Source organism: Lissotriton vulgaris, chromosome 2_1 (assembly GCF_964263255.1).
Source record: "Lissotriton vulgaris chromosome 2_1, aLisVul1.2, whole genome shotgun sequence".
NCBI classification, from domain to species: Eukaryota; Metazoa; Chordata; class Amphibia; order Caudata; family Salamandridae; genus Lissotriton; species Lissotriton vulgaris.
The window spans coordinates 1,686,865,810-1,686,887,492 of NC_141687.1; the positions used below are offsets into that span (position 1 = coordinate 1,686,865,810).

Genomic DNA, 21,683 nt, shown 5'->3' on the forward strand with positions numbered 1-21,683 from the left:
CACAAGGCCCTAAATGTGATTTATGTGCTAGAGTGATGTGGTGCTAGGCAATGTAATGCATTTAGTATGTTTTGCGCACCCTGTGTTTTATACCTCTAAAACTGTGGTTTATGATTATGAGGATGTGTAACATATTATGGTTTATGCTAGAGAGATAATACTTCACTCTGTGCTTTACGCCCCTAAATGTGAGTTATTCTTAGGAGGCAGGGTCTAATGTGCTTAGACTAGTGAGAGATTGCATAATGTGTTTATGCTGGTGAGGTTGGCGCAGAATGTAATTCGCGCCTGAGGTGACTGTACATAATGTAGTTTATGTTTCAGGTTGAGATGAAGTACAGTGATTATGAGTAGTTACTGGTTGTAGGTTTATGATCTATTTTCTTGAACCAATTTCTGCTAAGTGTTGATCCTGACAGTGGCCCACGTGGCCCTGTCCTGTGTAAAAAATAATCCCTTGTGAATATTGCCCGTGCCAGTTGGCACAATGTATATTGTGTGATTACTATCTACTGAGTTTTGAGAATACAAAAGTTATTTTTATATAACCTTGTGTGGAGTTCCTTTTGTAGTGGGCCTGGGATGTTGTTGCTGTGTGCGTGCGCAAATGCTTTACACATTGCCTCCGGGATAAGCCTGTCTGCTGATGCCAAGCTACCAAGGGGGTGAGCAGGGGTTATCTTGGCGTGTGACTCCCTTGCCCTGACTAGAATGGTGGTTTCTGCCTGGGTTTGGCACAAGCCTTAGCCAACCAGAAATCCCAGTTCTAACAATATATCTCCGCCTCGCCGTAGTAGATGAGGAGTGATCTCTTGACAGTCCCATCGGTTTCACTGGTCCCTTTAAAGTAGTGGTTGAGCCACCCGACCCAGGCCTTCCATCTTGGCGCGGCGGTTGCGGGGTCCGCTACCTCACTCTAGGGGGTAGTGGTGCAACAGCCGTGTGCATGTGCACTGGTGGCGGAGGATTGGCGGCGACTTCTGGATTGCGTCCCCTCTTGCGCTGGGGGCTGTCCACGCTACTGGCGCAGTGTTGCTCATCGTGGCTGGGCACGAGCGTGTGTGGGCGCAAGGGCACGGCTTGTGTAGTGACGCGTGGCTCAGGAGTGTGCCTCAGTGCGTGTCCTCAGTATCCTGACTGCGCGGTGGCGCCTTGTGTCTGCAGGTGGGGAAGCGATGCACCCTCTTGCTCACTCTTCTGTGAGTGCTGGAGTGTGAGTGGATACAGTCCTCCTAGTGTGGTGCCCCACAGGGTGACTCTCGCAGCCTCAGCCAAAATGATTCCTTTCTTATCTGTGGTGTCTGCACACCTTGACTACTTGCAGCTGTCCCCGTGGAGTTGCAGCCACCAATTCTTGTTTTTTTTTGTTCTGCTTATTGTGCACTTCCAGGGGGGCACTCCTCCAGCACAGCATTCCACGGGGCCAGGGGATCCGGTGACACGGGGGGGCTTCCACACTGCATGTGGTTGTAGGCGCAGGCAGCGGAAGGGGCAGCCTCGGCCTGGGGCCTCGCTGCTCAAATGCAGGCACACCGGGGACTGGGCCTCACACAGGGCCGGCGCAGCAGGGCAGCAGACGCGGACTCCACCGTGTGGGATGAGCAGCTCGCGGGCACTCGTAGTAGGCACTTACCTATCTCACAGGGCGCCGCACCAGCAAGCTCTGCCAGCCGAACACGTTCCCAGTGATCAGGGAGGCACGTGGCCGAGCGCGAGAACAGTCTTGACTGGCAGCAGGCACCGAGTGGCGAGGAGCGAATCGGGTGAGCTCCGCAGCTTCTTCCACAGCACCACAGAAGCAGGGCAAATGTGGCTGGACACCGCGCTCCCTGACCGGAGCACTCAAGGTAGGTGGGCACGCGCGTGGTGCAACCGGCCTCATCACCAATGTAGCGCAGCGGGCCCAGGTCAGATAGGCCTCTAGCACGCATGCAAATTACTCTAAGGAGACAGTGGTTATCTCTTGGCCAGAAGACCCAGAGCGGTCTTCAGCCCATTTATTTATACCCTAGGGACGAGCCCGCCCGAGGGGTGCGTGGATGCGTGGGGTGCATTGCAACATTGTTGTAGAGAGTCCGGGTGGCTCTCTACAACTCTCTACAAGTGTGAGGTGATCTGAAAGGATGTGTGTTTGTGTAAACAAATTAATAATGCCTCGCACTATTTTTTTTTGCAATGTTTAAGTTGCGCTGGACCCCTTCATAGGTTGCTGTTGTTGCTCTAAATTAGTTAAGGAAGCGTACTCGCAGTACCCTTTATTAAATCGCAGATGATTTACTCTATCATATTTTACAAGGGATTACTTTACTGCATTTCAGATTGGTGCAAACAATTGCCCATAACACGTTCCTTTGCACTACATTGCAGAAACAAATTACTCCATTGAGATCACCACATGAGAATGAAGAAGTTTACTGCCACTACTTTATCCCTGCATTTGATTACAGATTGAGATTAATCTGAATATTCTAGCATGCCATATATGACAAGAGATTATCTGGTTACTTTACAACTTCCGGGATTACAGAAAGTGATTGTCCAGTTTTCATTGTTCTGCCTTAAACTGCAAAAGCTAATTGCTCTGATTAGATCGCCTCATTAGATAAAAAAAAGTTACAGTCTAGACTGGTTCGGGGGACAGAGGGCATGCAGGGGCGAGTGGGTTGCAGCTGTGTAGTTTTCTTGTTCTGTCTTTTGGCCTGACTTGCGTTTGGACAAATAACTGATTACCAACACTTGACTCTTAGGGCATTAAGGCAGAACAGTCCAAGACATACCCCAGGAGGTGGTGTAGGGTGAGAGACTCCGAACACAGTAGTTCATAAGTAACACGTTAAAAAGTCGACACCCTCCAATTGCTTTGTCTCATAGAAATAAAAATACTTTATTCAATTTCACAATGTAATACTATACACAGAAGCACACAGTTATGCTGTCGTGATGCACTATGGGACTCCTAGTTCACCTCTCTTTCTCAGGTCTCTACCCCCTGTGGTGGTCTACCCTTTTCCGACTTTCACGCCTTATATTCAAACTCTTTTCTGTGGTTAAATTGCTTTTGACAAACGTATGATTAATCTTTTCTTGTTGAAGCGCCCATACTGCTTATGTGTCACAAACAAAGTAAAACAACACAGCATGAAAACCTAGCAAAACACATGCCTACCTTCTTATAGTATTATTGTGAGGAAACAAGGGAACCCAAATAAAGTCAACCAGGGACCTTGGGAATTGAGCTAATATCGAGAACAGTGGTCCCTTGAGAAACACAAATAGGAACAAGGGAATGAGAATAGTCAAAGCGATGACGCAGTGTGTGCAGAATTGACCCATCTAATGATGGGAAACGCTTGGTGGTGTTTCTGTCGTAATAATTGAGGGAGCTGCAGCCACGTGCTCAATGGAGATAAAAGCCTAAGTCTATGTTCCTTGGTGGCAGGAAATGTATGACGGCTTCCGGGATGCGAGAAACCGTCATACATTTCCTACCACTGAGGAACCTAGACTGAGGCTTTCACGACAGAAACAACACCAAGGGTTTCCCATCATCGGATGGGTCAATTCTGCAGACAACGTGCCATTACCTTTGACGACCTAAGCAGTCTGGGTGCCTCCAATACTTCACCTTGAATTTTCACTGATGGTATCATCAGCCTCTCCTCTACCTATATCTACGCGAGACTCGATAACGCTCATTACAGGCTATTGTACACTGGCATGCTTATCTTAAATGTCCTGATGATGATCCATTTATTGTTTATATGGATCGAAGCGCCGTCAACACTCTAAAACGCCTTATACACTGCTCTGAATTGCCATTTAATGTGTAAAGGTGTTCTTTTGCGATTTGTTTGTCACATGAGAATTTTATGTTTAGCAAACCTACAGCTTTGCCTGATGCTCTTTGTGTGTGTCCTATTGTTTGTCCTGTTTAGTTTTAGTAGGATGCAGGCTTGTGTCCCACTTGAAATTTTTTGTTCATATTGTTTTCATTGGATTTAAAATATTAAATGTGAGACCTCTGTCTGACTGGACAAGTCTAACAAATATAGTACTGATTGGGTCTATATTCATTCCCTTGTTCCTATTTGTGTTTCCCTAGGGACCACTGTTCTCAATAATATGTTCTCAATAATACTTTCTTATAGTGTCAGCGAAAATATATTGAATACAAAACTATTGAATTAAAAACACAACTAGTCAAAATAATGACATGCAGTTCATAATGTATGATTTTAAAACAATCTTGAACAGGTGGACTGGGTTGTGGCTACAGCTGACAGGGTCAGCAGGTGAGCGTCGAGGGCTTGAAGTTGTGATTCGCCAAGAGAATGAATAAGGACAAGGAGGCCACTGGGGGGGACCCCAAAAGAAAAAAGGAGGCGGAGGCAGGTAGCACCTTCAGGAGCTGGAAATAAGAAGATCAGCTCTGTCATTGAACACTAGAGCCAGAGAGGGCCAGATGCATAGTGTCAGGAGCCAGCGACAAGCCCAGACCAGAAGGTGTACTAGGAAGGAAGGTGGTCTCCACCCATACCATAATCCTGACACCAAGAACATTTTTGTATGTTTCATAGCATCCACTCTGTTGAAAACACTTTTTTAATATCAAGTGAGATATTTTCACCAGAGCCTCTCCTTTGAGTGCCACGACAAGCCGTGACTCTGCGTTAAAGTTATTTTTGCGTTTTTATATAGCGCGTACTTTACCCGAAGGAGTCAGCGCTTTACAATAGCGCCAGTTACATTACATAAGTTCTTCAGAGTACATGAATTACATAAAATATACAAACAGATAAACTCTAAACTCAAATAAGAATGGTAGTAAGTGCATATGTCTACTACAAATACTCATGGTTAGAGTTTCATATATGCAAGTTTACTTACATAATAAAACAAGTATTTGCAATGCAATAGGTCTCGCATTACTGAATGTTTGAGCTATTGCTGTTGCAAACAATAATGCAATGCCAATAGCTCAAACTTTCAGTAATGCGAGACCTATTGCATTGCAAATGCTTGTTGTGATTGCCTCGAATATTTCAATACACGAGTAGGGAGCAGTTGAACATAACATCACACACAAACTACGTTCTCGAAGCTGAAGGCACATAAGTTAATGATTGTTGGAATTAACATCTTGTCTCATATAGTGTCACATCGGTTACTGTATTCCAATTTAGGAGACATCGCTAAAGAGCACCATCATCACCATTGCGCATGGTACTCATTTGTTAAATAGCACTTAGCAGAAGTGCTTAGCTAATAGGATGATGAGAATTTCACCCTGTACATTGTTATTTTTATCGTTACAGAGTGGCGATACTGGGGAAGCAGATTTAAAGAGGACTTAAACTAACACTCTCACTTGTGGATACAGTTGCTCTAACAAAACAGGTGGTATTGCCCACATTTCTAGACCTATTTATCAGTATCTGCTTACCTCTATTCAAGTCGTCCCCCTCCCCCATATTGTATAATACACTTTTGTATGCAATTAAACCTGGTAAACTTTAAACAATCCTGGGAATTACACAGCCTTTTTTTTTACCTTTATTTAAACTGCCAGATGCGCACACGCAGGGCACTACAGAAAACTAGAATCAGGGTTGACGTTCAATTAACTTTGCTGCCCCTCTCACGGATGAACAATCGCCATTCACCCCAGACAAAAGGTTGTGACTGTAGTGAATATATTGAACAGTAAAGAAATAAAGTTATGCCACTTGTTTAAGGTAGTGTATTCCAGAAGTTAGATCAGTTTGAAAGAAACGAAACAGCCTGCTTCTGCTCATATTGTGAACTCCTCTTTGGGGGGCCTCTTGGCCCGAGGAGTAAAGAGCATTTTCTGCTGTTCTCCTGCTTGGTAATATTTTCATTGTGTCTCTACATACAGGATGAATATCGGATTTGAAGTGTTGATGTTTACATCTATTCCAGATACCTACCAGTGATATGGAGAGAATTTAGTATTTCTTATCGGTGACTTCGTGGCTTCGCCAGCCTATGTCCCCTGTTTTAGAGTAGGAAAGATATTCCTTTCAAGGCCACCTTGCCCGGCCCTTTTTTTATTGGGTGGTCTTATTTACTTCATCCTTGTGGGCCCTGAAGATGGTGAGTGGTCCTTTGTTCACTAACACAGAAAAGCACATCAGCACCAGCACCTAAGCCTAAGAACACATACCAAGGATGTACGCAATACTAGACTTTCATTATATAAATATGGAAAGAAGAAAAAGTGAAATATATGTAAATATTGTAAACAGTGTCATGTGAGATACACGAAGGAGGTATTCTGATAATGCATTTACGAACTGGTTTTTGTGTTCTGCAATTGAGATCACAAATGGTATAATGTGACATCCAGTGGCTAAGCTGTAGGTACATGAGCTCTCCTCTTTATGGAGCCCAAAGTCCCATCTACTGGTCTTAAAGGATGTAAGTGTGTATTTCTAACACAGATCCCTCAAACTATAAAATCCTGCTTTGTTGCCAGTTTCTAAATTTCACCATCTCCAGCCTCGGTTTGAAATAAGTTAAGTAGAAAGAAGCTCCTTGAGGAATTATTTCAAATTCTTCAATTAATTTCTGTTATGTCTTTTATAAGTACATCAATTGGGAAAGGAACATAAGAAACGTGATATCTCAAATCAGTTTTATGTATTATTTGATAAAAAATTTTTGGCTTATCACAAAATTAGAGAAAGGTACATATGCTAGGCAACAAAACAACACTACAATACTCAATAAATTTTTTCAGTAGCGTAATATACCGTCGGTACAATATGTATTATACATATATATACATAGAGTGCTCCTGTAACAACAGTCAGCTAATCCTTCAGCTTTTTATACAAATCTTTTCATTGATGAATGTAAACCAAGCGGTATAAGAGCGTCGACGTTTCGGTCTTTAACGTACAATTTTCACCAAGACCATCCTCAGGACTATGTGTTGCACAAGATATCTACAAAAATATATACATTAAATACACATTAAGTACATAGGATCCACCTACTTATGTCCAATATACTTGATTGTCTGCTTACATTAAACTACCGTCACCACACCCAGTGTGACCATAAAGAAAACTATATACAAAACTATATACAACTATCTACACCATTTTAGGCCCAATAGGGCATTAAATACTCACTGGACAGGTCTAACTGTCTCCAATTTTCAATCGACCACGGCTTCACAAGGAAGACCAAGAATACTCCTATATAGATACAGGGTTAGGGTAAGTCCAGTCAGTATGTACATTCATAGTGGTCAAAAAAGAATCCACAAAGTACCGGGAACGGAGCTTACCTCCACAGCTATTTCAAAAGAGTATCTGTGATAACGGGCAGGGCTCCGCTTCAGAATAAATCGCATGCCATATAATCTGCAATGATATAATCTGGGGTATTCCTTGTAAAATAATCAATAAACCCACTATTGCACCTAACCCTGGATCACTCAGCGCTATCATTGCGGGACTTACTCGTATGCTTAGCCATCGACGGGAACGCTCTTCGTCAATCTCAGTTGGCGTTTGTTCGAGCCGCCAGTTGAACCACGGAAGACAAACTCTCTCAAAGTAGCGCACATGCGCACAAAGTCGCCGTGGGATACAGACATGTGGCGGCCATGTTGGAACGGTGTATACAATGATGTTAAAATCATGCCACAAAGGTAAAAACCTCCCAAATGGGTCGGGACCTCAACAAAAACAAAACCTAATAAATATCTAAAGGCGAACAATTATATATCTGAAGTCCCGTGGTATACCAAGTAGGGGTGTTCTTCTAACAGGGACCAGTCAAAGAATACCTGAATCAGTACAGTCTCTCCAAAAAGATTTACCTGAGCCAGGACTTACACAATATCATATCATGTTACAGGGTCGCTAAATTATGCCATTCCACACATTGGTTTAACCCCTCCCTGTCCAAATCCATCTATTTTCTTTTAATGTAAGCAGGCAATCTACATTGGTCCTTCTTTTTGAACCCTTAACGACATCTATTACAAACCATTTCATGTCTTTTGGACCATGTGATTGCTGAATGAAGTGTTCTACTAGTGGTGCTGTCAGTACCTTGCACCTAATGCGTGATTGATGTTGGGCTATTCTTTTCTTCACTTCTTGTGTAGTTTTACCTATATACATCAAATCGCATGGACATTGTATACAATAAATGACGTTCCTCGTAAGACAGTTAGAATGGTGTTTCAAAGTAATTTGCTTGTCATTTAGTATACAGGATTTAGTTACTGCAGTGGTATCGCATGCAGCACATTGTCCACATGGATAGTGTCCTACAATTGGTGCCAACCCCCATAGGTTATGTAGGTTATTGGTACTGGGCTCCCTATAGGTTTTCACCAGATGGTCCCGAAGATTTCTCGCTCTTTTAAATGCAAATCTGGGGAGGCTTAACTGCTGCTTGACTTTCTGTATCAGGTGCCAATTTTTTGAAATGATTTTCTTAATCTGGTTGGACTCTGTACCGAAGGTAGTCACACAGGCAATGGTGTTATCAGCCTTATCCTTCCTTTTATTCTCATCCAAAAGTGCGGTACAATCGTAATACCATGCACGTTTGAGAGCCCGTTTAACCAACCTATGAGGGTATTCTCTGGCACTCGGTTTCAGTTGGAGGATTTTCGCCTCTCTTTAAGAATCCTCCCTTTTGGTACAATTACGTTTGATTCTCAAAAATTGACCAAAAGGGAGGTTATCGCATATCAAAAGGTACCTTAGGTACATAGACGATGTCTGTTTAATTTGGGAAGGTCCAGTGGATCATCTTTTGTCATTTCATGCATGGCTTAATGAACAGAATAACAACTTACGTTTCACTATTGAATACAATAACCAGTCCATACATTTTCTTGATCTTAACATCAGAAACGACAACGGCTCTCTAGTGGAGGATCTCTATACGAAACCCACATCTCGTAATACCCTGTTGAAATACTTGAGCCACCATCCCAGAAATCTGCGAGATAACCTCCCTGTTGGTCAATTTTTGAGAATCAAACGTAATTGTACCAAAAGGGAGGATTATTTCAGAGAGGCGAAAATCCTCCAACTGAAACTGAGTGCCAGAAAATACCCTCATAGGTTGGTTAAACGGGCTCTCAAACGTGCATGGTATTACGATCGTACCGCACTTTTGGATGAGAATAAAAGGAAGGATAAGGCTGATAACACCATTGCCTGTGTGACTACCTTCGGTACAGAGTCCAACCAGATTAAGAAAATCATATCAAAAAATTGGCACCTGATACAGAAAGTCGAGCCGCAGTTAAGCCTCCCCAGGTTTGCATTTAAAAGAGCGAGAAATCAAGGGCGTGGCTTGGACGGCGGTGAGAATGGCCGCCTAATCTGTCTCCGCTCCGCACAGGGACAGAATCGGATCCTATTACAGTGCAGCCCAAGCGCCACTCTAATAGATGGCTTCTGCAGCCGCTTGATTTGGTGTACGGGAAAGGTGATCTGCAGCCCCGCTACGGACAATGGAAGGAGTGAATAACGTTTCAGGCTGACAGTCCGGGGAACCCGATAACCAGCCGCCATCTTGCCGCCATATTGCGATCGCAATCGTGGTCTCCGCTACTAGCTCGGAGGTGCTCAGAAAACGAAGATAGAGTGCGGTCTCTACAACGGAGGTGAGCGCTTGATTTCCCCATGCTCAGAGCAGCGCACGGCTGGCCCCGATGACTTATCACGGCATCGGGAGGCAAATCAACCGGTCACGCGCCACTATTGCCTGACATCAAAATGGCGCTTTTACAAGACCCGGCTAGGATCGCAACCTGCTTCCTCGTCATGCAATCCTTTTCGAGGCTTCTCGGGCTATCTAAGTGTCCCCATACATTGCTATGTCTGCCACGCCTTCTATCATCCTCCGGCACACACGCTAAAAGGGGCTCCCAGGCCATCACTCTGCACGTCATGCCTGACCTCAAGATGGCGGACCTATATTAATTTTGATACGGCGATTTTCTCCTTTGGCAAGTCACATTAACGTTCAGCCTCACAAAATCAGCCAGCTTTAGCCTATAACTACTCCTTTGCCCTAATATCGCCAGCAGCAGGTACACCATCCAGCTACTGAGAGGAAGTTACGCTGTACCTACACCATAACAACTGCAACCAGCCTACTGTGCAGTGTTACTAGTGCAGTGTTATTGGTGCATATAGTGGGCCAAGGAAGCAATACTACAAGAGGGCACTCCCTGCCAGTGAATTCATAAGCCTGACTCTGACTTTGCGGTTGGCCGTGATCCAACTACTATCGAGCCACCTTCCTACTGATTAGACACCTAGTAAATTCCGAAAATGGCAGACAGGGACCCAAAAAAACACTAAGAAGGTACGACCAGAAACATCAGTCTCAGACTCACCTATCAAAAACAGGGGTGACGTTGCTAGTACACTAGACATGATTTTGAGGAAGCTGGCGGACCTGCATGAGCTAGCCAAATCGACGAAATGCAACACCGACGCGATGCAGCTTGAACTAACCGCAATCAGAGCAGACATGAACTCCTTATCTCTACGCCAAGACGAAGCGGAGCAAAGAATTAGCGATATCGAAGACAAGTCCACGACGGGCGCTAAAATTGTGCAGCATCTCCAATCAACCACCAGCGATCTCAGACGCCAAACCTCGGAATTGGAAGATCGCAACAGAAGAGGAAATGTGCGAATCTTCGGGATCCCAGAAAACGCAGAAAAGGACGCTGACTCGTGCATAGCCTTTCTGGAAGCGTGGATTCCCTCTGTTACGGGGATACAGTTCCAGCACGGATTGGAGCTAGACAGAGCCCACAGAGTGCCGACCTTCACACACCGCACAATGAGAGGCCCTCGACCTCTCATATGCAAACCACTGAGGTTCCAGCACGCGGAAGCCATTCTAAGGTATGCTAGAACAAACCACAATATCAGCTGGGAAGGTAACAGAATCACATTTACCCAGGATTATTCAAGGGAAACTGTGGAAACACGGAAAGGCTTCCTTTCACTACGAGAGAAATTAAGAGCGAAAGATATTCAGTTCTCTTTTGCAGGCCCAGCGAAATTCAAGATCTCGGACCATGGCCGCTCCCATCTTTTCACCAATCCGCACGACTTAGCATGCTACCTAAGCGACAAACCTCAACAAGAAATGGACACGTTTGGGGGTCAATCCAATAAAAGAAAAACAGACGCCCAAGAAAAAGGCAGTTAGGACTACCTCTAGCCCTCGTCTTCATTGATCTTATTGACAGGTATGTCCGAATGTTGAAATGTGAATGCAGGCGGCCTGTCACTCCAGCTTTAACGACCTTTAACGACATACCCTAGACTCTCATTGTGTTCCAAATATGATACTTAACCTCACTGATCGGACTCTGTATTCTGTAAATATGGTCTTCTCTACATCCAGTGTTTAACTGAGTTGCGCCCCACATTAGTAATCATTGACTATCACTAGCAATAAATATATGGAATTCCTATGACCATCAGCTACTACTGTTAGCCTATTGACATTCTGTTGTGGATCTAAAAAAAAAATGTAAAAAAAAATGTTGTGGATCTAAAAAAAGCGACTTACGATATATGGTCTACATACAGTCACTTAGAGACTGGTAGGTCTGAACGCTGAGAGATGAAGGATAAGAGGACACCGGCACTACACTGCACTACTTACTGTGCTCATCTGTTTTAGTTTTACTGTTTTACAGTTCTCAAAGGTTTTAGTATACGTTAACTATCACCGATAACCTGAGGTGAGCCATTTGTAATACGAGGTTGATTTACCAATTAGTTGCTTTACTTACCTTTAAACAAGCGACACACGCTTGATTGTTCACACTTAGCCTTGCGCTACAATGTAACCGAAACTGTTAGCAATAACTCTAGCTATCATATGCAAAAAAAAGAGGGACTCTCTAAGTAAGTAGTTCTACAGCTACTTTGTAAATTTCGGCAAATATGGCGTTATTATGGACATCCTCCGGGTTGCCCTACGTACTAAGCCAAATGGGTAAACGATTAAAGTTGAATGTACTTAAGTTGCTTTATCTTTTAATGATATCAGAATTCTACCAAGATGTCTGTACACAAAACAGATCAGGAGGATACCGCACTATGGGTCATCTATCACCTTTATTACGCATGTCCCTGTGCGAGCGCCGACAGCACTGCTGTCGCAGCTCTTCATTTCGAGTTTTGGGGAGGGGGGTTGGGGTGGGAGTGGAGAGGGGTGCAAGGAGGGGTTGACTCAGTTGGGGTGGGAGGGCTCTAGGGTTGGAAAAAAGGTTGTTTCAGGTGTATCTCGGCTATGTACTACTCTTCATCTACTCTTTACTATTCTTTCTTTCCTTTCTTTATCTACTCGCACTTTCACTCCTTCCTCTTACTTACTAATTATTCCCTACCACCGCGATGTGTGCAACGCGTCCCAAGGCCTTAGTAGGCTTGCAGCACTATCTATTGGAGCTTCCATAGTACACGGACTCCCTGGGTGTGCGGAATTCCACAATACAGTAAGACCATATCCACACAAAATCTTGTGGCGGCCCATCACCACAACAATCCGAACAAATATCCATGGCTTCAGATAAGAACTTAGCAGGCTCTCTACATATTGTTTTGCTAAACGTTAAGGGGCTTAATCACCCAGTAAAGCGCAAAATAATCTTAAATTACTTAGCCAAAACTAAAGGAGATATAATGCTCATGCAGGAAACCAAATTATCCCAGATAGATGCTGATAATCTTAAACAAAACTGGATCTCACTAACACTTTGCTCCCCCGCAAATCAAAAGAAAAGAGGGGTGATCACCCTGGTTGCTAAAAAGGCAAACCTGTCCCTGATATCACACTCGATAGACACCGAGGGTAGACTGAGTATTGCACACCTTCAAAGAGACGAGGACCATATCTATGTGGCAAATATATACGGCCCTAATACAGACATGCCTGAATTTTGGGAATATGTGTCGAAAGAACTTGAAAATATTCCACAAGATGAACTACTAGTGGTCGGGGGAGACCTTAACCTACCACTAGATCCCTTGTTGGACAGGCAATCCAAAAGTACATACCACCCCCCACGAAGCATTGAAACGAATGTGTGCCAAATTCCACCTACATGACTCATGGCGCCTACAACACCCAGATGGCCGTGACTATACTTTCTACTCCCCTCCTCACAATTCTTATTCAAGAATTGATTACCTTTTGATATCCGACTCTCATACACACCTCATCGACGAAACGGATATAGCCCCCATATTGGTGTCGGACCATGCGGGTATCCATATGAAATTGGCAGGCTCCCATTCTCTTATCCCCCCCAGACGATGGAGATTTTACGATGAGATACTTTCAGTGCCAGAGAACAAATTAAGCATAGAACAATGCATACAAGAATTTTTCCAGATAAACTCACAACCAGAAACAGACCCCGCCATAGTATGGGACGCGTTCAAGGCCACATCAAGAGGTAAACTGATAGGTATCAGGGCCCGTATGAATAAAGAATTAAACTCTGAACTAGACTCTCTAGAGAAAACAATCAAGCAACTAGAGTTGCAACATTCCCGTGATCTGAACAATAAAGCTACCATCGACCAATTGACGAACCTGAAATATAAATACAACGCCATCCTTAGTAAAAGAGCAGGAGTATGGATTAACAAATTCAAGGCTTTAAGACTTTGTGAGGGTAACAAAGCAGGGAAACTCCTGGCTTCCTATCTTAAACACAAAAGGAAGCAATTCCACATAACATCGATTAGAGACCAATCCAATAACACCAAAACCAAACAGAAAGACATTCTTCACACATTTCAGTCCTTTTATGAGGAGCTCTATAAAAATAATAACCCATTCAACATGGAAGAATGTAACACATATTTAAACTCAATCCGACTCCCACGGTTAACCGAACCTGACAAAATCAGGCTAGGGGCTCCACTGTCTATAGCAGAAATATCTTCCGCAGTCAAAACACTAAAGAACAATAAAGCTCCGGGGCCTGACGGCTTCACGGCCAATTTTTATAAATCATTTGAAGAACAACTTAACCCAAGACTCCTTAAACTGTTCCATTCATTTTCACTGTCAAACAGAATTACCCCCACGATGAGTGAAGCGACAATAATAGTGATTCCCAAAGATGGGAAAGATCCCCTACTTCCTAAGACTTATAGGCCGATATCCCTCATAAATTTGGACTGCAAGATTTACGCGAAGGCTCTAGCATGCAGACTAAACGAAGTTTTACCCGCCCTAATAAATAACTCACAGGTGGGATTCCTGAAACATCGCCTTTCTAACAACAATACGAGACTCCTATGTCATGTACTGGAGAAATCGAAAATCTCGAATGCCCCCTCTGTAGCAATCACACTGGACGCGGAGAAGGCGTTTGATAGAGTGTTGTGGCCTTTCCTCCGCCAATGCATGCACATATTCAATATGGGTGAGACTTTTATTAATATGGTCATGTCATTGTACGCCTCCCCTTCGGCTAGAATTGCCATCAACAGTTCGTTATCAGAACCATTCCTTCTCGAACAAGGAACTAGACAGGGTTGCCCTCTATCTCCCTCTCTATTCCTCCTGGCAATGGAACCTCTCCTCCGCGACATACAACAGAACGCTGAGGTTAGTGGCATCAACTTCGGGGATAAAACTGTAAAACTGGCTGCTTACGCAGACGATATTCTGATAGTCACTGAAAACCCTGACACCTCTATAGCCGCACTGATGGAATCTATAGAATCATACTCTAAACATTCAGGCTACAAACTGAATCGAGATAAATCTGAAGTTAAACCGCTCAACATATTCACTAATAAAGAATCTTTAGGTTTATCAGGTCTAGTCTGGCAAAACAACTACATCAAATACCTGGGTATAGAATTTGGAAGCTCCATCATAGAAACCCTACTACATAATGAGAAACTCACTCTCGAAAAAATAAAAACTCAACTAGACGGATGGTCACCCCGCTTCATCACTTGGTGGGGTAGGCTGGAGACCATCAAGATGATGATTACACCGCTAGTAAACTATCTAATTACCATGCTCCCCTTAATGCTGTCCCAAGAATTTCATAATAAATTAGATAAAACTATCAACAATTTCATCTGGAAAGGGAAAAAAGCACGTATCAGCCTGCAAAAACTGAAACTAGATAAATCCATGGGCGGAGTCAACCTCCCTGACTTTAAAAGATATCAAATTGCCTTTCTAGCGAAACAAGGATCCTATTGGCTGTCCCCCCCAAGGGACTACTCGCCGGAGTGGTTGGATGTCGAAAAAGCGCTTCTGGAAGGCATGCCTCCCATCTCGATCCTCTCAATGAAAGCGAATCAGATCCCATGTTCTAAACCCATATTTACCAATACCAAAATAGCCCTGCTCAGAGTAGATAAACTGTTAGACTCAACGATAAGGAAATCTAGGTGGGAAGCGATCTGGAAAAACTCCTCAATCACCTACAAAGGTAAACCACTATTTAACCCGACCTGGATCAAGAAGGGAATCTTCTTCCCCCACCAACTCTATGACAATGGCTACCCTCTACCCTTTACGAAAATCCAATCGAACTTTGGGATTGATAGTTCCGACTTCTACATATTCCTCAACGTTAAAACTGCCATTTCAAAAGCGGGACTGACATCCATACACCCAGCTCTTCTCTCACTCCTCTCCTCCCTAAATAAAATAGGCCACCAGGTCTGAAGGCTATACAAATTATTGAGCCCGCAATCATCAACATTGAATACCAAAACAATGCAATTCTGGTCGTCAGTCGCCTCCTTCTCCATCTCAGAGCTGGAGTGGTCCACGGCGTGGAGATCTTGCACAAGCCATAAAATAAGCCCTACATTATCACAAGCCAAGTTCTGGCTCATGCATAAAGTCTTCTGGACGCCGGCTCGCCTATATGCACATAAACTCAGCCCAGACGCATTCTGCTGGAACTGTAAGCGTGCAGAAGGAGATCTAGAACACCTTATACTCCAATGCGACTGTGTTTCACTGTTTTGGGACAGGGTATTTAACTTCGTCCACAAAGTATTTAATATCTCACCTATCAAGGAACTCCCCTATCTTATTTTCGGATTTACTAAAGAGACCCAACTCCCAGAAATAGACAGGGCACTCCTTGACCTCCTCTTTACGGCAGCTGTGAAAGTCGTTCTAAATAATTGGAAGGACACCAAAAAGGCAAGCTATGCCTGCTGGCTAAACTGGGTGATTAACCTCCGAGGAGCCGATAACATCACTTTACAAAACACACCGGGGCGAACTTCACAAAGGAAACTTTGGAACTCACTAGATATCTACTTCGAAACCCACAAACCACCGTGAAACGACATGCTCCCAGTTTCTTCCTGCAGCTCCCGGGGGGCCGTTTGTACTTTTGCACAGCTTAAATAACCAGCCACTCGTAACCGGGACTGCTAAGCCGCATCGTGGTGGACATCTAACGTCCAACTTCTTACATCTTACATCTAGCTTCTTACCTCTTACATTTCACCTCTAACCTTTATTCTCTCTTTCCTTTTTCTCCTTCTTCCTCTTATCTACTCTGTTCCTTTCCTTTCCATCTCCAATTCATTTGTATTGTAGCCCCTCAGGAACCCAGCCTAGAAAGGCTGTTTGGTGGTTTCCCATATTGTCTTCAAGATCGTCCCGAATGACCACCACCATGGGTCATAATGCATTCCTATGCTGAATGAAGTGTATTTACAAGCATCGATTGTATGTACATTGCAATTTATGATTTGTATGTTATATAACCCTGAAACGTCCAATAAAAACTTTTGAAATGAAAAAAGAGCGAGAAATCTTCGGGACCATATGGTGAAAACCTATAGGGAGCCCAGTACCAATACCCTACATAACCTATGGGGGTTGGCACCAATTGTAGGACACTATCCATGTGGACAATGTGCTGCATGCGATACCACCGCAGTAACTAAATCCTGTATACTAAATGACAAGCAAATTACTTTGAAACACCATTCTAACTGTCTTACGAGGAACGTCATTTATTGTATACAATGTCCATGCGATTTGATGTATATAGGTAAAACTACACAAGAAGTGAAGAAAAGAATAGCCCAACATCAATCACGCATTAGGTGCAAGGTACTGACAGCACCACTAGTAGAACACTTCATTCAGCAATCACACGGTCCAAAAGACATGAAATGGTTTGTAATAGATGTCGTTAAGGGTTCAAAAAGAAGGACCAATGTATATCGCCTGCTTACATTAAAAGAAAATAGATGGATTTGGACAGGGAGGACAGTGGAACACGGGTTAAACCAATGTGTGGAATGGCATAATTTAGCGACCCTGTAACATGATATGATATTGTGTAAGTCCTGGCTCAGGTAAATCTTTTTGGTGAGACTGTACTGATTCAGGTATTCTTTGACTGGTCCCTGTTAGAAGAACACCCCTACTTAGTATACCACGGGATTTCAGATATATAATTGTTCGCCTGTTTTTGTTGAGGTCCCGACCCATTTGGGAGGTTATTACCTTTGTGGCATGATTTTAACATCATTGTATACACCGTTTCAACATGGCCGCCACATGTCTGTATCCCACGGCGACTTTGTGCGCATGCGCGCAACTTTGAGAGAGTTTGTCTTCCGTGGTTCCACTGGCGGCTCGAACAAACGCCAACTGAGATTGACGAAGAGCGTTCTCGTCGATGGCTAAGCATACGAGTAAGTCCCGCAATGATAGCGCTGAGTGATCCTGGGTTAGGTGCAATAGTGGGTTTATTGATTATCTTACAAGGAATACCCCGGATTATATCATTGCAGATTATATGGCATGCGATCTATTCTGAAGCGGAGCCCTGCCCGTTATCACAGATACTCTTTTGAAATAGCTGTGGAGGTAAGCTCCGTTCCCGGTACTTTGTGGATTCTTTTTTGACCACTATGAATGTACATACTGACTGGACTTACCCTAACCCTGTATCTATATAGGAGTGTTCTTGGTCTTCCTTGTGAAGTCGTGGTCGATTGAAAATTGGAGACAGCTAGACCTGTCCAGTGAGTATTTAATGCCCTATTGGGCTTAAAATGGTGTAAATAGTTGTATATAGTTTTGTATATAGTTTTCTTTATGGTCACACTGGGTGTGGTGACGGTAGTTTAATGTAAGCAGACATAAGTAGGTGGATCCTATGTACTTAATGTGTATATATTGTATATATTTTTGTAGATATCTTATCTTGTGCAACACATAGTCCTGAGGATGGTCTTGGTGAAAATTGTACGTTAAAGACCGAAACGTCAACGCTCTTATACCGCTTGGTTTACATTCATCAATGAAAGGATTTGTATGAAAAGCTGATGGATTATCTGACTGTTGTTACAGGAGCACTCTGTATATATATGTATAATACATATTGTACCGACGGTATATTACGCTACTGAAAAAATGTATTGAGTATTGTAGTGTTGTTTTGTTGCCTAGCATATGTACCTTTCTCTAATTTTGTGATAAGCCAAAAAATGTTTATCAAATAATAAATAAAACTGATTTGAGATATCACGTTTCTTATGTTCCTTTCCCAATTGATGTGCTTATAAAAGACATAACAGAAATTAATTGAAGAATTTGAAATAATTCCTCAAGGAGCTTCTTTCTACTTAACTTACGTTACCCAGTTCCTTGGGGATTACTGGGTTGCCCTATTTCTTGTGAACGGTTTGAAATAAGGCTTTCCACAGTAACAGGTGCCCGGTGATCAATAAGAGGTGAGCACCTTACGCTGTTTTAAAAAGTCCCACAACAACAGCATGGAACCCATTACTAAAGACGCACATGTTACTCCGCCGTTGTGCATTCAAAACCCACAGCACCCAAAATAGCCCACATATCAAAGTAAAATGCTCAGCACTGCGGTGGTTGGGGGCTTTTACATCGAAAGGAATAATACAATCTGTACCAATTCGCATGAGAGAGCCAATCCAGGTGAGAACAACTTCTCTCGCCGTGTCCAGACTCTCCTTTTCTAGTTACTGGCTACACAACCTGCTGGAGGGCAAACAACATTGAAAACCAATATATATGAGACTAATCTAATTAATGAAAATAGGTGGTGGAGCAAGTTTTCTTACTATCTCTAAGTCTATGGAAGAATTTTGCTTTTTAAGCGTATGGCTATCTAAAAAGAGGGAGATTTCACAAGAATGCATTGTGTCAATGGGGAGTACTCTAGACACTTGCTACTCACACTTTCCTTAAATCCATTCGTTCTCTCAATCAAGTGCAGTCTGCCCCATGACTGCGACGTGGGTCTGTCTACCACATTTCCTATAGGACTCGCCCAACCTTTGCTGATCCATTCTGGCCTACCAGTGCCAGAAATGACTTAGCTCAGCCAGTTTCTCGCACTCGGGCAGCCGCTGATCCACAGTGCTGCTGTAATCAAACTCCATCTTGACAATCTTGCCATCAGCACGCTCTGGCTCCTCCGCCGCCATAGCCGCAGCCAGCCCGATTCCACACAACACGAAAATAAACAGTAATGTCACTGACCACAACCGGGTATGAAGAGAAGACAGCGGCTTCAGACGACACTCGTCACGTAATGATGTCCGACGCACGCAGCATGTCCCAAAAGTATAATGTAAACACTAGACTCCTGATACAAACTAGATGGTCTCCGAGGCGTGCCAGCATGAGGAAGAGGAGCATCGCTGCTGCCACCGCTGTCCTGGCCATGGTGAGGAGTCCCGGGTCCGCTTTTCCTCCTTCTGCTGGCTGGAGCGGCTCCTCGCGGGGCTTGGTGTCTGCTGGGAGTTAGGAAAACAACACCATAAAAAGCCTGTGAGTGGTGCACGCGCGCTCCACTGCGAGCCATGGCCTATTGGTGTCTATTACGCGTACCAAGCATGTGACAGACACCAATAGGCCGTGGGAGGAGCAATGCGCCGTCCTCAGGCCAGATGCGCGCAGTCTTTTCCAATAAGACGCACGCAAAGGCCAATGGGGTAGCTGAAAAGGAAACGCACGAGCGTGTGCGATTCCTAGGTCAGCTTGATTTCCCCGTTTTTCACCCTCAAAATGTCTCGCGCGGTGTGAGCACTGCTGTGCAGTGCACCGCTAGGCATGATACCTAAAAAGCTAAAGTGATTAGGGTTGGTAAGTATATATTACATATTTACAGAGCATAATCTTCTCCCCATTGCTGAGGTTCTTGCTGTGCTCATTAAGCTAGGCCTTCAGGGTGCTTTTGCACTCATGGGCAGTGTTCTTGGGCCTGCAGGGATCCCCAAGTACGTGCTGGCCGTAGGGATAGAAGGCCGAGTGGTGGTGGGCAAAGGCAGCATGCTGGATACCGGGATTTCCAAGTGGGCCCTGACCGCTGAGAAGGGGCTCTCCTGGTTTTTTCCACTGCTTGCTGGTGTACCCGCCGCAGCCCCCAGAGGCTTCTGAGGCACTTCGTCTCTCCCTTAGTTCAGCTGAGGGGGAGGGCGCCCGCTCTCTGCCCAGTTCCATGGCAGATGATCTGGGGGATGATTGCCGGACTGCGGCAACCCCCAGGTACCTCTTCTTAGCACATGCCCTCCTCTGGTTTCTCCCCTGGTGCTGCCTGTGATCTGGCAAGGCGATGGGTCAGTCCTTAATAGACCCCTCTTGGGGGTGCCCCAGCTCCACAGCGTGCGTCCGTTGGCACCATGCTGCTTATACAGGCTCCTGAACTCACCGACACAGCCACTGCTGCATGCACCTGGGTTCAGGCCTCATCCGCTGATAGGCACTCAGTGTCGCTCGGAACTGCTCATTCGTCCGTTGCAGCCTCCGTCCTCCATCTTGGGGGTCGCGCGCTGTGCAGAAAAGTATGGCTGCCAGCCGCCCAGGCCACCTCAGTTCTTTGACTACAGCCCGATGATTGGTGGCGGGGGCCCCACCAGATACAGTTGGCTTACTAAGGCAACCTTCATAGTCCGCTGTTTAGGAACGGATGGGGAACCCCTGTGGGAGCCCCCCACCCGAGCATGTGCGAATTAAATCCGTTTTGAAAATAACATGGGCAACATGATGCTTTTAAAGGGGCAGGTGCTGTCCGGTACTGAGTACATGCACTTCGTCTTTATGAAAGGGAGAGTATCTGCACTTCACATCCCTTCTGTAATACGTTTAATGGGAGAGTACTGGCACTGCTGGGGAGCAAACAGGTTCTGTGGATTGTGAGTCCCTGCGCATCGGTATTTCCATATAAAGCCATGTAAACAAAGGCCACACACAACATAACCTCATCAAGCAATGGAACGGTAGATTCCTGGATTCCAATATCAAATTTCAGGACCAACGGTAGACCGAAGAAGGGAAGCTTTCATTTAAAAAGATTAAGTAGAACAGAAAAACAAGCAATGGCAAACCAATGACTTGAGTGTTCAGGTGCCGATGCGTGTAAAGACAAAGCATTCATTTTTTTTTTAATCTCTTTATTGGATTTTTGGTAGTTACCTCTTACAGTAACAGCTCATACGACAGTAAACCACATATCATCCGCTTCTGAGTACAACAGGTGCATATCTGATGTGTAGAATTCGACAAATGACAGTTTCAATATGAAGTCCGGATTGCCGAAGGCAATTGCCCCCTTCCCGTCTGTATTATCACGGAATTTGACATAT

General features: G+C 44.3%; 1 protein-coding gene across 1 annotated transcript in view; it reads left to right on the top strand.

Moving 5' to 3' along the window:
- Positions 1-1,824: 1,824 nt before the first annotated feature.
- ZNF593OS (ZNF593 opposite strand) overlaps positions 1,825-21,683 on the top strand; it is a 222,916-nt gene continuing 203,057 nt past the window's right edge. The window contains exon 1 of the mRNA XM_086957649.1: positions 1,825-1,847. The gene's annotated coding sequence lies outside the window, so the exon portion shown is untranslated. The remainder of the gene's footprint in view (positions 1,848-21,683) is intronic.